Source organism: Lagenorhynchus albirostris, chromosome 5 (genome assembly GCF_949774975.1).
Source record: "Lagenorhynchus albirostris chromosome 5, mLagAlb1.1, whole genome shotgun sequence".
Lineage (NCBI taxonomy): Eukaryota > Metazoa > Chordata > Mammalia > Artiodactyla > Delphinidae > Lagenorhynchus > Lagenorhynchus albirostris.
In genome coordinates, this window is record NC_083099.1 from 73532556 (window position 1) to 73547717 (window position 15162).

The following is a 15162-nucleotide window of genomic DNA, read 5'->3' on the forward strand; positions in this document are numbered from 1 at the left end:
GATCTTTAGCAGTATAGAACTTAAACATGCATCAATAATATTACACCAAAAACATGATAAAAATCATTAGGATAGAGAGAACATGAAGACAAGCCACAGAGTGGAAGAAAATATTTGCAAAAGAAGTATCTAATATAAAGATGCTCAGTCTCATACTTCATTAGGGAATTGCAAATTAAAACAGTGAGATAGCACTACACACCTATTAGAATGGCTAAAATCCAAAGCACTAACATCAAATGCTCATGAGGATTTGAGCAACAGGAACTCTCATTCACTGTTGGTAGGAAAGCAAAATGGTTCAGCCACTTTGAAAGACAGTTTTAGCAGATTTTTAACAAAACTAAATATATTCTTACCATACAATCCAGCAATCACATTCCATGCTATTTACTCATATCAGCTGAAAACTTATGTCCATGAAAAACCCAAACTTGGATGTTTATAGCAGCTTTATTCATAACTGCCAAATGTGGAAGCAACCAAGAAGTCCTTTAGTGGGTAAATGGGTAAGCAAACTGTGGTATATCCCAACAATGGAGTATTATTCAGCATAAAAAAGCAATGAGCTATTAAGCCATGAAAAGATATGAAGGAAACTCAAATGCACACTGCTAAGTGAAAGAAGCTGAAAAGGTTACATATTGTATAATTCCAACAATATGACATTCTGGAGAAGGCGAGACTATGGAGACAGTTAAAGCTTCAGTGGTTATCAGGGATTAGCAAGAAGGGAGGGGTAAATAAGTGGAGCACAGAGAATTTTGGGAGTGAAGAAACTATTCTGTATGATACTGTAATGGTGAATACATGTCATTATCCACCATTCGTCCATACCCATACAATGTGTAACATCAAGAGTGAACCCTAATATAAACTATGAACTTTGATGGGTAATGATGTATCAACGCTGGTTCATCAATCATAACAAACATACCAAACATTGCAGAATGTTGATGATGGGGGAAGCTGAGGAAGGAGGGAGATCAAGGTATATGGGAACTCTCTGTACTTTTGGCTCAACTTTTCTGTGAACCTAAAATTGTATAAAGTCTATTAATTAAAAAAAAAAGTCATTAGAAATAAAAAAGGACACTCTTACTTAACAAACACATACTGCATACATACTTGTTCTAAGTTCTGAACAGAATAATAGCAAAGAGATAAGTGAATGAAAAAATAATTTCAGGGCTTCCCTGGTGGCGCAGTGGTTGAGAGTCTGCCTGCCAATGCAGGGGACACAGGTTCATGCCCCGGTCCGGGAAGATTCCACATGCCGCGGAGTGGCTAGGTCCATGAGCCATGGCCGCTGAGCCTGCGCGTAAAGAGCCTGTGCTCTGCAACGGGAGAGGCCACAACAGTGAGAGGCCCGCATACCGCAAAAAAATAAATAAATAAAATAATAATAATTTCAGGTGGAAGTGCTATAAAGAAAAACACAGAGGGGAAAGAAGTTAGATACTGAGCAGGAGCAGGTGGAGGCTATTTTAGACAGCTGATCAAGTAAGGCCTCTTTAAAACAGTGACATATGAAAGGAACACAGTATTCGAGGGAAGGAACAAAAATGTAAAGGCCCCAATGTAAGCACAAGCTTTTCAGAAACAATGCTAACTCTTAGTCTTTGACAGATTAAGATTAAAAACTTAATAAAGGATGTCTTATAATTAATAAAAACTATTAAGGAATAATAAGATAATTTGAATAAAGTTTAACTGACAGATATATGTATGTATATAAAACTGTATGTGCAAACAGAAAATGTTCTTAAGTTTTCAAAGAACATTTAGCAAATTGGATTATGCTTTAAGTCACAAAAAAACCCTGAATAAACTTAAAAGATATTTTAAAAGAACACAGTCACTGACAATGAAAGAAAATACAGTGAATAGAACTATACCAAACAGTTCCTGAGTCAAAGAGGTAATCAAACTAGAACTAGCAACTATTTGGAAAGCAATGAATATAAGAATATCATTCACAGACATTTTAGAGTGCAGCCAAAGCTGTACTCAGAGGCAAATTAAGAGCATTAAAAATGTTTTCATTTAAGAAAAAAAAGAGAGAACTAAGAATTTACTAAGTTAGAAAAAGTACAGTAAGTCCCCTACATATGAACCTCCAAGTTGTGAACTTTCAAAGATGTGAACATGTGTGCACAGGTCCAACCACGTAAGTTAATTCACATGTCTGGCATACACTGTCACATGCAGGCATCCTCTACAAGTGGTTGTGCTTTTGTGTACTTTACTGTACAGTACTGTAGAGTACAGTAGCACAGTATCTTTATTTCAAGCCCAGGATGTCCAGAAGCAAGTGTAGAAGCAAGCGTAAAAGCAGCAGTGATGTAGCTGGTAGTGAACGTCAGGCGTGAGTGAAACTGCAGCTTGCCCTCCATCTCCTATTGCTGACGATCCTTCAGCTCTACCATCTCCCACCTCCTCTCCTTCCTTCAGTCAGTAACTCTTCTTGCCTGTTCACTCAATGCTAGCCCAGGTATGCCAGCCGTTGCACTGTACTACCATACTTTTCAAGGTACTGTACTGTAAGATTAAAAATATTTTCTTTATTTTTTGCATTTCTTTTTTATGTATTATTTGTGTGAAAAGTATTATAAACCTATTACAGTACAGTACCATATAGCCGATTGTGTTAATTGGGTACCTAGGCTAACTTTGTTGGACTTAGGAACAAACTGGATTTACGAATGTGCTCTCGGAATGGAATGCGTTTGTATGTAGGGGACTTACTGTATAACCAAAAAAAAAAAAAAAAACAGAAAAACCAGAGCAAAATAAAAAGTAGAAATTAGAAAATCAGAGAGCAGAATAAATCTCAAAGCTTCTTATTAAAAACCACTAAGTAGATAAACACTTGGCAAATCAAATTAAGAAAAATAATGAAATCACTAATAAAAGGTGGAGATGAACACCACAGATTTTAATTATAAAAAATATTACATATACCCATATAATAATAAATTTGAAAATCTTAAAAAATATAATCTGGGGAAATACAAATTTCTCAAAACTGACTCATGAGTAAGTAAGGATTTCTCCAGACTACAGAAGGAACTACAGAAGTTACCATATGGACTGTGTATTCTTATTAAAGTTCTATGAGACTCTCTCCTATTCTTTCAATAAATTCTGTACACTTGACTAACAAGAGTGGGGTTTTGATTCCTCGTGATATATGCCTTAGGATATATAACCTTTGGGAATGTTATTAGCAAATTTATTTATATACTTTTATCAGTAGTTAAAAGAAAAATCTTATCATCACCTAAATAAGTTACAAAAACATTTGATAAAATTCGGAAGACACTCCTCTTTTTTACAAGAACAGAATAAATAATAAAAAATTTCTCTCTAAAACCAACAGCAGCATTCATCCTTAAATCGTAAAAATACCAGAGACATTCCAAGACAATTATCACCTCTCTTATATAACTGTGTCTTGGAGATTCTGATCAACGTAATAAAGAGCTAAAATACTAATAAATTTTATAACTGTTGGAAAGGAAGCAAAGGTTACTATTATTTTCAGGTAAGACAATGAACCTGAAAAACAAAAGTAAATAAAATTTTACTGAAGTCCAGCAAGATAATAAAAATAACCGTGACCACAAAAATCTAGTTATTTCTAGAGGTACAAACTATTGGGCGTAAGATAGGCTCGAGGATATATTATACAACACGAAAAATACAGCCAATGCTTTATAACTGTAAATGGAAAGTAACTTTAAAAACTGTACAAAAAAAAATTTTTAAGAAACAAGTGAACTTACTACTAAAAAAAAACCTAGATACTCTGTATACTTATCAGAAATAACGAAACTAAATCAAATTCACAAAAACAAAATTATAATTTAAACAGGAAATGCAAATTAAACTGTATTTTTATTTGCCTAGCAATAAGCAAATTTAACAATTTCATTAAGAATGATGGCTGTTTCAATGAGGATAGCAACAAAATGAGACTCACAATGCTAGTGATGGTATACACCAAACCTTTCTGAAGGGTAATTTAACACTTGTAAATGCTTATACCCTTTCATTCAGTAATTGCACTTCTAAGAAAATATTCTAAAGTAATACTCAGGGATGAATAAAAAGATATTCATCATAGCATTATTTATATAAAATATTAGAAATAAGTTATACATTCTCCAATAGGAGAATAATGAAACTAAGGCATAGGTGTGCAATGGAATGTTAGGCAAACATGAAAAAATCATTTTTAAATAGAATTTTTAAGGAGAAAGAGGGAAACTTGCAAGATTTGAGGGTAAGTTAAAAAAAAGCAAGATAGCAAATTATATAGAATATGATTCCAATTTTAGAAGAGTAAACTATGTACACAAACAAATATAAAGAAACATCAAAATATTAACAGCAGTTATCCACAGGTAATGAATTAAGGGTTTTTTTTAAACTTTATTCTTTATCAAACATCTGGTTATATTTTTACCATTATATCTGCCAATGTAACTTTGTATTCTTTAATAATCTGTTCTTTAGAGCACCTGAAATTGTGTTTAAAAGTTTTACTCCAGGGGCTTCCCTGGTGGCACAGTGGTTGAGGGTCCGCCTGCTGATGCAGGGAACACAGGTTCATGCCCCGGTCCGGGAAGATCCCACATGCCGCGGAGCAGCTGGGCCCGTGAGCCATGGCCGCTGAGCCTGCGCGTCCGGAGCCTGTGCTCCGCAACGGGAGAGGCCACAACAGTGAGAGGCCCACGTACCACAAAAAAAAAAAAAAAGTTTTACTCCAACTTTTGTTGTTCATGTGTTTATTATATAACATTATTGCTTCATAAGCCTATAAACTACTAATTTCAAATTAGAAGGAATAGGATTTTTTTTTTCTGGCTGCACCACGTGGCATCCAGGATCTTAGTTCCGCGACCAGGGATCAAACCCATGCCTCCTGCAGTGGAAGCACAGAGTCCTAACCACTGGACCACCAGGGAATTCCCGGAATAGGAATTATTTTTTTAAAAGCTGAGATTGGGCTTCCCTGGTGGCGCAGTGGTTGAGAATCTGCCTGCTAATGTAGGGGACACGGGTTCGAGTCCTGGTCTGGGAGGATCCCACATACCGCGGAGCAACTAGGCCCGTGAGCCACAACTACTGAGCCTGCACGTCTGGAGCCTGTGCTCCGCAACAAGAGAGGCCGTGATAGTGAGAGGCCCGTGCACTGCGATGAAGAGTGGCCCCCACTTGCCACAACTAGAGAAAGCCCTCGCACAGAAACGAAGACCCAACACAGCAAAAATAAATAAATAAAATTAATAAACTCCTACCCCAAACATCTTCTTTAAAAAAAAAAAAAGCTGAGATTAAAATACACCTTGTTCTTATGAAATAAATACACCTTGTTCTTATGAAATAAATGCAAGATTAAAATAAAACCTTGTATTTTTCCAGAACCTATTAAACATTTACATGAAAAAATATTACCTACAAGGTAATAGCTTGATCAGAAAGATGTTAGAAAGAACTCAGTAATGCAGGTTAAAAGGGCCCTGTATGCATACATGTGTATGTGCATCACTTTTAACCAACACTACTGAGTTCTTTGCACCTCCCTTTTGATTAATTTCAATTGACAACAATTGAGAAATAACTCTCATTTCCAGATGAATAACTCATTCTCTCAGCACACTGCAAATAAAGATTATGGACATGTTAAGAAAACATATAAAAGCAATAAGAATATCTAAGTCATACTGGAAATCAGGAAAGAGTCCCAAAGAAAGCTATACTCAAAAGCTGAAATTTGAAGGATGAGGATGAATTAGGTAGATGACAAGAAACAGGGGCCAAAGGGGGCATTTTCCCCCCTTTTTGGATGTGATGCTTACAATAAAATGATTGAAATATTCCTTTCTGTATCCCTATAATGTGACTAAATTTTACACCAACCTCAAACTCCTGAAATATTGTTACACCTGTATTTTATTTCAGTAGCCAAACTCTTATCCCACCAAGCACCCCCCCCCAAAAAATCTGGAAGTATTAAGATTCAAATACAAGTTATTAAAGTACCAGAAGAAAATATAGAAGACTGTTTTTTGATAAAGATAAAATGTAAAAGATCGTCTTAAACAGAAGGCAAAGTATTAACATCTACTATGTGTAGAGCTTCTACAATTCAATTAGTATAGTCTTTTAGAAAGGCAATTTGCCGTCTATCAAAACTTAAAATGCACACTTAAGAATGCTTTTAATGGAGATACTTGTATACATGTGCATGTGCACAAAGGTATAAGGAAATTCATTAGAGCTCCAGTTTTGTTTTTTGGGTTTTTTTTGGTACCCGGGCCTCTCTCACTGCCGCGGCCTCTCCCGTTGCGGAGCACAGGCTCCGGACGCGCAGGCTCAGCGGCCACGGCTCACGGGCCCAGCCGCTCCGCGGCATGTGGGATCTTCCCGGACCGGGGCACGAACCCGTGTTCCCTGCATCGGCAGGCGGACCCTCAACCAGAGGCCCAAAGCTCCAGTTTTAGTTGCCCAAAAGTGGAAATAACAAATAACCATGAATAATTAAGTAAAGTAAAACCATACAATGGAATATCTCATGACTATTAAAAACATGAGGTTTGGCTTCCCTGGTGGCGCAGTGGTTGAGGGTCCGCCTACCGATGCAGGGAACACGGGTTCGTGCCCAGGTCCGGGAAGATCCCACATGCCGCGGAGCGGCTGGGCCCGTGAGCCGTGGCCGCTGAGCCTGCGCGTCCGGAGCCTGTGCTCCGCAACGGGAGAGGCCGCGGCAGTGAGAGAGGCCCGGGTACCGCAAAAAACAAAAAAACAAAAAAACAAAAAAACATGAGGTTTAACTACAAGTACTGAGATGGAAACGAATTCATAATGATTAGATTCTTTTAATTAAAAAAGAAAATCAAGGTAAAACTACATACACACTGTGCTTATTTCTAATTGCATAAAGAAAACAAAATTGTTTACAGTGGGTACCTGTAAGGAATGGGACTATAAAGTAAGGAAAGTAATTTTCACTTTCTACTCTAAATAATTGACTTGCTTGAACCTTCTGTAATAAGCATGTACTGACTACCTTTGGAATTTAATTTAAAAATAAGGAAAAAAGGCACTATTCTCATCTGTTATGATGGTTATCTCTGGGGGCTAAGTGATTTTTGTATAGTAATTTTTGTCCCATTTCTTAAAACTTTCACCACTTTCTAAATTTTCTACGAGAAGTATGCCTATTTTAAAATCTGAGAAACATGTATTCAAAAAACCTGTATCTTATTTCAGTGATGGAATTATTTTTTTTCCTGAAAAGTAATTTTTAACAGTTATGGTCTCAGAAACTTGGCCCTGAGATTCCAACCACTTTCAGAAAGCAGTCTTAAATCTACATTTGGAAGTATAATATTTGCTGTAGAAGCAATTAAATATAAAACCTATTTCAGAATGGAATATTAACTATTAATATTATTAGCATTAATATTAATAACATTTATTAATCACCTAAACACTTCATTTGCTAAGTACTTTTCCCTGCATTATCTCATCTGCTCTAAATAGCCCTATAAAATGTGTATTATATTATTATTAATCCTCATTTTACAAATGAAAAAAACAAGTCTGAAAAGAATGTGTATCTTGCCCAGGGTGAAGTGGAAGAGCCAGCATTCAAACCCAGGTCTCCAGCTCCTCACCACTTGTGATACATGGAATGACAAGTACTACTGTACCTCAAAGATAAGAGGCTAGACCTCTGAAATCCAGCATGAATGTTCAGACTGACTACTCTTATTCAGGTTAGTGATCCTAAAACGAAGAAGTAGTGAAACTCAATTCTGGTCACAGAAGAAAATAATCAGTATTTCTTCAAGGCAACAGGGGCTATTTTTTTCCATCTCTTTCTGCTTCTACCAAGGTACAAAAAGGATACCAGGAACAACTCAGATTCGCAAGTAACTTAACACCCTCTCTGATTAGTCTGGAATTACCCCTCTAACTAACTGGAAGGGCTTTTGAAAACAAATGGATCAGAACCCCAAAGCCTTAAAGACTTGAAAAAGGTGCAGTTTCACACTTTAATCATAAGTAGAAAATTCAGAAAGCCAAAACAAATGTTATACTCAAATATTAGAATAATCAATATTGACAGATTAAACATAGGAAGAATTTAACAATACCTACCTATTTATTTCATCCCTAGCTATTTGAACAAGATCTCTCTCTTCTAAAAAGAAAAACTGAAAGTTTATCTTTAGCTACCTGAACAAGTTCTAAGTTTTCTCTTTAAAAAAGTACAATTGAAAAGATACACCACTGTTAACCATGTCTACTTGGAAATCGCCCTTTCATAAAGATCAGAGAATCATAGGAACCCCTATTCATTTGTTTAGTAGATAGACTCCAACCAGAAACTTACTTTATGAATTTGGGTTTTCAAGGCTAGTATTTAATGTCACAAAGTCCAGAAGAATAACTCTCTCTTTGAATAACTGTAAACCAGAATCGAGGTCCTAAGAGAAGCAGAATACCCAGAACTCTTCCTCAGTAAAACTGTCTGTTTGTAGAAAGAACTGGCAGAGAAGCTGACATCAACAGACCTAGTTTCACACTCCAACATTTCTAGACCTTAACCCCTTAGGCCAAGAAGACCTCTCATTGAATTAAGGACAACTGACACTACCTAAATGACAGTATTGAAGTGAAAACACAGAATTCACTGAATTTAGGTCAACCTCTTTCACCAAAACGTGAAAGTGGGTTTAAGACCTACATACATTACAGGTCAGAAACATTTTAAGGTTCATTTTTCATAATGTAAATCACTGTTTCTGGTTAATTAATTACTAGAAAGATTTAAAAGCTAAGGATGAAAGAGTTAACTTAAATCAACACCCTTAATAGGATAACATGAACAAAGCTTTTCATTTATATATATATATTTTTTCATACATATATACAAAATATATATAAGTGATTATGAGTGTGTTTTACAAATGCCACAGAGCTCCTAGCAAAGTTGACAAGTTCTAACCTACTTTAAAAATTACCGTTCACTGCCTTCATCCCAATCTAACTTTATTTAATGTTACTGTTTTGAATAAACCTACAAAAACAAAACCCCCAGAGCAAATTCTTCTACATTTCAATATCCTGCCTACTTACAAGAGCGGAAGAGTCAAACAGAGCAGGGGAAAAAACGTGACGTGCACAACCTTGATCCAAAACACTGCTCGTCGTAGTCTAATTTTAGGCCTAACCATTTTGATTGTCTTTTTACAGAGGTGTAAAAAGAAAACAAAGCACTATAGATCACTTGTAAAATAAAACTGAGATAATTATACCAATGGGAGTTAGCATTATTTATCAAGGAGAAAGAAATCACGCTCGCACTGCCCAGAGAATTCCCATTAAAGATAAGATACAAGGACTGGCAGTACAACTCCACAACGTCTGACGACAATGGCAATTACTTTCTACTCTTCAGTTCTTGGATGACTCTATCTTTAAAGAATTAGTCAAAAGGTTGAGTCCACTGAGGAATATTCGGCAACATATTGTGTATGTTGTTTGAAAGAAAGCCAAACATGGGGAAAGCCAACCTTCACCTAAGTTACCTAAAGAAGCAAATATTCACCTCCTGGCTGAAGATCAAACAGGAATCACGAGAAGATCCGAAAGTTCTTTTCTTAAGCGGAGGCCCTCAAACCCTCGGAAAACTATTCGTTTCTACTAACGCGGAATATGGAAAGATCACAGATTGTAGTTTAGAAAACAGTAAAGGGACCCTAGACAGTATGCCTAAGCAAAGAAACTGGGATGACCAAAGAGACAGCAAAGAGGGGCTAGGATTCTGTAAGAGACGAAAAATCGAGGAATAAAACCCGCAACGTTTTGTACAACACAAAAGTAAATGAAGAAAAGGAGGGTGGAAACGCCATGGAAGGGAGATCAACAGAGGGCAGACTGTGGCGCGACAGGGTTCAGGGCAGGGCCGGGTCCAGGAAGAGTTAGACCTCACCAACCCAGCAAGCTTCCCATTTCAGACTACAGTCGGGGAAGAAAACAGCCGGAGGGCGCAGACAATGAGCCACCGCCCCAAGAGTTGCGGCTCCAGGCACGCAGGTGGCGGCTTCCCAGCCCCGCGCGGGGCAGGTTAGCTGCCCCGGGCCGCTCGCGCCGGCCAGGCCGCGGAGAAAGAAGGAAGGAGAGCGACGGCCCGCGTCCCGGCCTGTCTGCACACTTACCCCAGGCGAGGAAAGATCCCCGCCCCAGCGAGGAGCCTCCGGCCGAGCTCCCGGCGGGCTCAGGAGCCGCCCCGAGCAAGCGCGCGACACGGGGCGGGGAGGGGAGGGAAAGGGAAGCGGGGCGGGAAGAGGAACCGCGCTGGAGCGCAGCTGCTGTTGTTGCTAGGCCGTGCGGCAGCCGAGCCCCGCGGGCACCGGGAAGGGAGTGCAGGGAGCCTTCGGCAATGGCGACGGCCCAGGCCAGAGGGGAAGCGGAACAACCGCCGCCGCTGCGCGTGGCCACAACCCTGGGGGAGGGCTACGGCGCGGAGCGGGGAGGGGTGGGGCCGAAGCCAGAAGCTCCACGGGGTGGAGACGGGCACCGCCTCCCAGTGGGCGGGTTCACGCGGGGCCTGCTGGGAGTTGTAGTTTGGAGATGTGTACTACTTATCTCCGCCACCCCCCACCCCCCCCCGCCTTTTTTGGGTATTCTTCATATTGAGAGACACCGCCACTTCCTCATGTAATTCAGCATTGCCTCCAGTCAGGTCTGTGGCCAACCAAAGATGCTGAAAGACGATTCCTGTTATATGAACCTGCTCTAGGATACGTGTTCCTGGGAATTCATCCTCTATCCATTTTGCTTTTTACCTACAGCTCTTAATATACTTTGGTGCTAAATTAAGCCCCACCTCCTTGCAAATTAAGGCCTCTATGTTTTATCCATGGAGGAGTTCATTAATGTATTCACTAATTCTACAAGTATTTCAGTGTCTAACATGTACCAGACACTGCTGGGTATCAGGGATACAAGGGTGAATACAAGTCACTTTGTCTTTGTGGAACTTACAAATATGAAAACACAATAATTAAAATAGTGATATCTGGTATGAGGGAAAAACTAGGATGATTACTTTGGATAAGGTGGCCAGGGAAGGCATCTTTAATGAGGTGACATTTAAGCTGAGAACAGAAAGAGAGAGCCATGAGAAGCTGCCAGACAGAAGGAGGAAGAAAAGAACTTGCTAAGGTCAGTTAAGAAGGCCTGTGTAACTGCAGTTTAGTGCAAGAAGAGTAGCATAGTGGGAGAAAACAAGATTCAGGTCAGGAAGGATCTTAAATGACAGGTAAGGATGTTGGACTTTATTCCAAGAAGTTATTAAAGAGTTGTAAGTAAGGAAGTGATGTTACCTGGTTTACACTTTAAGATCACTAGAGGGCTTCCCTGGTGGCACAGTGGTTAAGAATCTGCCTGCCAATGCAAGGGACACAGGTTTGAGCCCTGGTCAGGGAAGATCCCACATGCCGTGGAGCAACTAAGCTCGTGCTCCACAACTACTGAGCCTGTGGTCTAGAGCCCACAAGCCACAACTACTGCGCCCACATGCCACAGCTACTGAAGCCTGCAAGCCTAGAGCCTGTGCTCTGCAACAAGAGAAGCCACGACAATGAAAAGCCCGCGCACTGCAATGAAGAGTAGCCCCCACTCACCGCAACTAGAGAAAGCCCGCGCACAGCAACAAAGACCCAACACAGGTAAAAATAAATAAATAAATATATTAAAAAAATAAAAAAAATCTCTAGATTGCTACATGGAGAATGGAGTACTGAGATGCAAGAATAGAAGGGAATGAACTAGGGAGGCATTAATCATGACTGATGCTAGAGCAATAGCTGTGGAAGTGGAGATAGGTAGTAGCCAGATTGTTCTTATTGATAGATGTAGAGCAAAAAACTCAATTGATATGGAGAGTACGAGAGAAGGGATTCAAGGAGCAATATGGCACACTATTAGATAACTTGAAAAACAGTCCCACTATTAAACACACAAAATGCTGGATAAAATAGAACATCCTTTCAAAGGCATAACTAAGCTTTCAAGGAAGAAAGAGGAATACATCTGATAGTCTTCCAAACTCCACATTCAACCCAAAGCGGGGAGCAAGAAACCAGAGTAGTAACCAGGTCAGTGAAGCCTATTGTGTTATGTTGAAAGAACCTACTTATCTCAGAAAAATCTATGGTTTTACTGGCTGCACAGGAGACAAGAGACCAAAGACAAGGCCTTGGGTCTGTAGAAGGTGTTGGGATTATAATCCTGCACAAGGCTGGAAAACTCAAAGGGCCATTCCCTCTAAGAATAGACTGGAAAAAAAAAATCCCCTGGACCAACCCAGGGCGATATGCAGATACTTGTAAGTTTTAGCCTGGACTTTGGCATCGAGGGGATAAAAACTTTCCCTTTAGAATTCGTAACCACAAACTTTCCCTCACATGGGTTTGAAAGTTCAAATTTATAGTATCTACACTGCCCAGGAAACTTGAAGTCAAGAAAATGTCCCAGGCTGGTAATGCTTGGAGGCCTGGAAGAAACAAACACAAATCTTCACTGTACAGGTTCACTCTCAACACAGGACTGAAAGGATTTCCAAAAACAGGCTATCAAAAGTTAAACATGAACACCCAAAATATAATACATCTGAGAAAATAAGCCAGGAGTGAATCAACAGAAACCATAAACAGAATAATGAAGCCCATGAACTTAGATACTGGAATTATTGATTACAGAATATAAAATAAGTTTATTATAATGATTAAGCAGAGTAAGACAGGATACTATTTTTAAACAAAAAACAAGATACTATTTTTAAAAAATGACCAAGCAGCTTTGAGAAGGAGCCAAGTAGAACTTCTAGAAATAAAGAATATAGTAATTGAAACCAAAGCCAATGTTTGGGTTAAATAGATTACACACAGTTGAGGAGAAAATTAATAAACTGGAAGACAGATCTAAAGAAATTACTGACAGCAGCCCAAAGACAGAGGAAATATGAAAGAAAGACTGAGAGACATGGGGATAGATTATGAAGGTATACCATTTGCCTAATAAGAAGTTCAGGAGAGTAAAAAGAGAAAACAAAAGAGGCAGTATATGATGAGATAATGGCTAAGAATTTTCCAGAATTGATTAAAGACAACCTTCAGATTCAGGAAGCAAGTGAATCCCAAACAGGATAAGTAAAGGAAATCTTCTCAAACACATCAAAGTGAAACTGCAGAATATCAAAGATAAAGAAACCAGAAAAAAAAGACACCCCCTACAAAGAAACAACTATTAAATTTAGCATAGATTTCTCAACTGCAACAATGTGTGCCATCTGACAATGGAAAAATATTTTCAAACTACCAAGAGAAAATAACTAAACTTAGAAGTATATATCTTGCTAAATTATCAGTAAAAAGAGTGAGGGTGAAATAAAGATATCATCAGGCAAGAAACAGAGATGTTACCAACCACAGAGACCTACTAAAGGAACATCTTAAAAAGATATACTTCAGGAGGAAGGTAATCCCGGAAGTAAGGTCTGAGGTGCAAGAAATCAGATAGGCAGTTAAACCTACCATCCTATCACTGACTAGGACAATTCTCTATATTATTTCATTCTCTCACAGCCTACCAAACCCTATATTCAACTACCTAGATCTCCATGAGATCTAGCTAAATAATCTAAGTTCCTAGTAGAGTGGCTAAGATGCACACACACACACACACACACACACACACACACACACACACACACACACACACACACACACACACACACACCAATCTCTACCCCACCACCACCCTTAGTTGAGTGTCTGTTATTTTCATCCAAAGAACATTACATGATACTTTTAAGAAAAATAAACCATAGAAGTGGAACAAATACTGGAATACAATGACCAGGAGAACAATACCCATTTTCTTGGCTATAAACAAAAAAGACCATACACAGAATTACAAAACTGATTTAAAAAATAAAGTGCTTATTCATTTCTTAAGTATCCAAAGAAGATAATACAAAGAGTTCAAAACCAGAAATGCTCTGTTATGTTAAAAGTGATGTCATCTGCAAGCATTTATCAGGCAAGAAAAGTCATATCAAAGTATCTTCACTCACATTCACATTTTTATTACATTTCTGAATACCTGTATAAATGAGAAAAATGGCTGAATCATGTTCCAAGCCACAATCTCAAATATTAACTTGAAAACATTTAAATACTGAGGAACTTGGCTTCGATGTGCAAAAGAAAATACACACACACACACACACACACACACACACACACACACTTAGGTTAAATATAGTACCGTGTTCCCCCACCTGACTAACCATATTCCAAAATGTTGTTGATGTTACTGAATTTTTACTGACATATAATTCTATTTCAAGCCACTATATTAATCCCACTGTGAAAAAAAATGCCTGGAAAACATGGAATTCTGTCTTATAAGAAAATACTAAACAGCTATGAAGCAAGACTGGGTTGAAATTTTCATCATTTTAAAGATCTCTAATATTTCTCCTTTATGGCATTGGGTTGCCTTTCTCAATACATAAGTTCTCAAACACATCTTAAAAAAGAACTGTTATTAGTAGGTCAAGCTATACGTGGCAAATTATAAAAGATTTATTCCAGAAAAACACCAGAATGTTTTAGGAAATTAACCAGTGATAGCATATATAAGGTACATCATATCCCATTATGCCACAGAAAACAAACAATGCCAACATACCCCAGTTTTTTGGCTTCTGTTTTGGAACATGCTTGCCCTTCTATTTTTTAATTAGCTTATGGCATTTACTTTATTTTCTAATTTTTACAAAGAAAAACAGTAAATCAAGACCTTTTGTTTTTTAAAAAATCACCCAAAGATTCAAAAAAGTTTTGTAACTGTACAACTTAATAAAATATACTTTAATCTTAATTTCATCAAGCCCTTTGCCAATTCATATATTCAAAAGCAGTATTATAAAATAGAAAAGGAGAATGGAAATGCTTTAAGGAAAAATCAATTTTGATATTAATAATTTCTTAGCTGTCCTAGTTTAATGATTTTCTTTGAAACACTAGATAAATTAATATTCTCATAAAATTAATATTCAAATAACTCTGA

At 38.1% G+C, this 15162-nt stretch overlaps 1 protein-coding gene across 1 annotated transcript in view; it reads right to left on the bottom strand.

The window, feature by feature from the left end:
* Positions 1-10492, bottom strand: part of PAK2 (p21 (RAC1) activated kinase 2) — an 80655-nt gene extending 70163 nt beyond the window's left edge. The window contains exon 1 of the mRNA XM_060150366.1: positions 10239-10492. The gene's annotated coding sequence lies outside the window, so the exon portion shown is untranslated. The remainder of the gene's footprint in view (positions 1-10238) is intronic.
* Positions 10493-15162: the final 4670 nt, after the last annotated feature.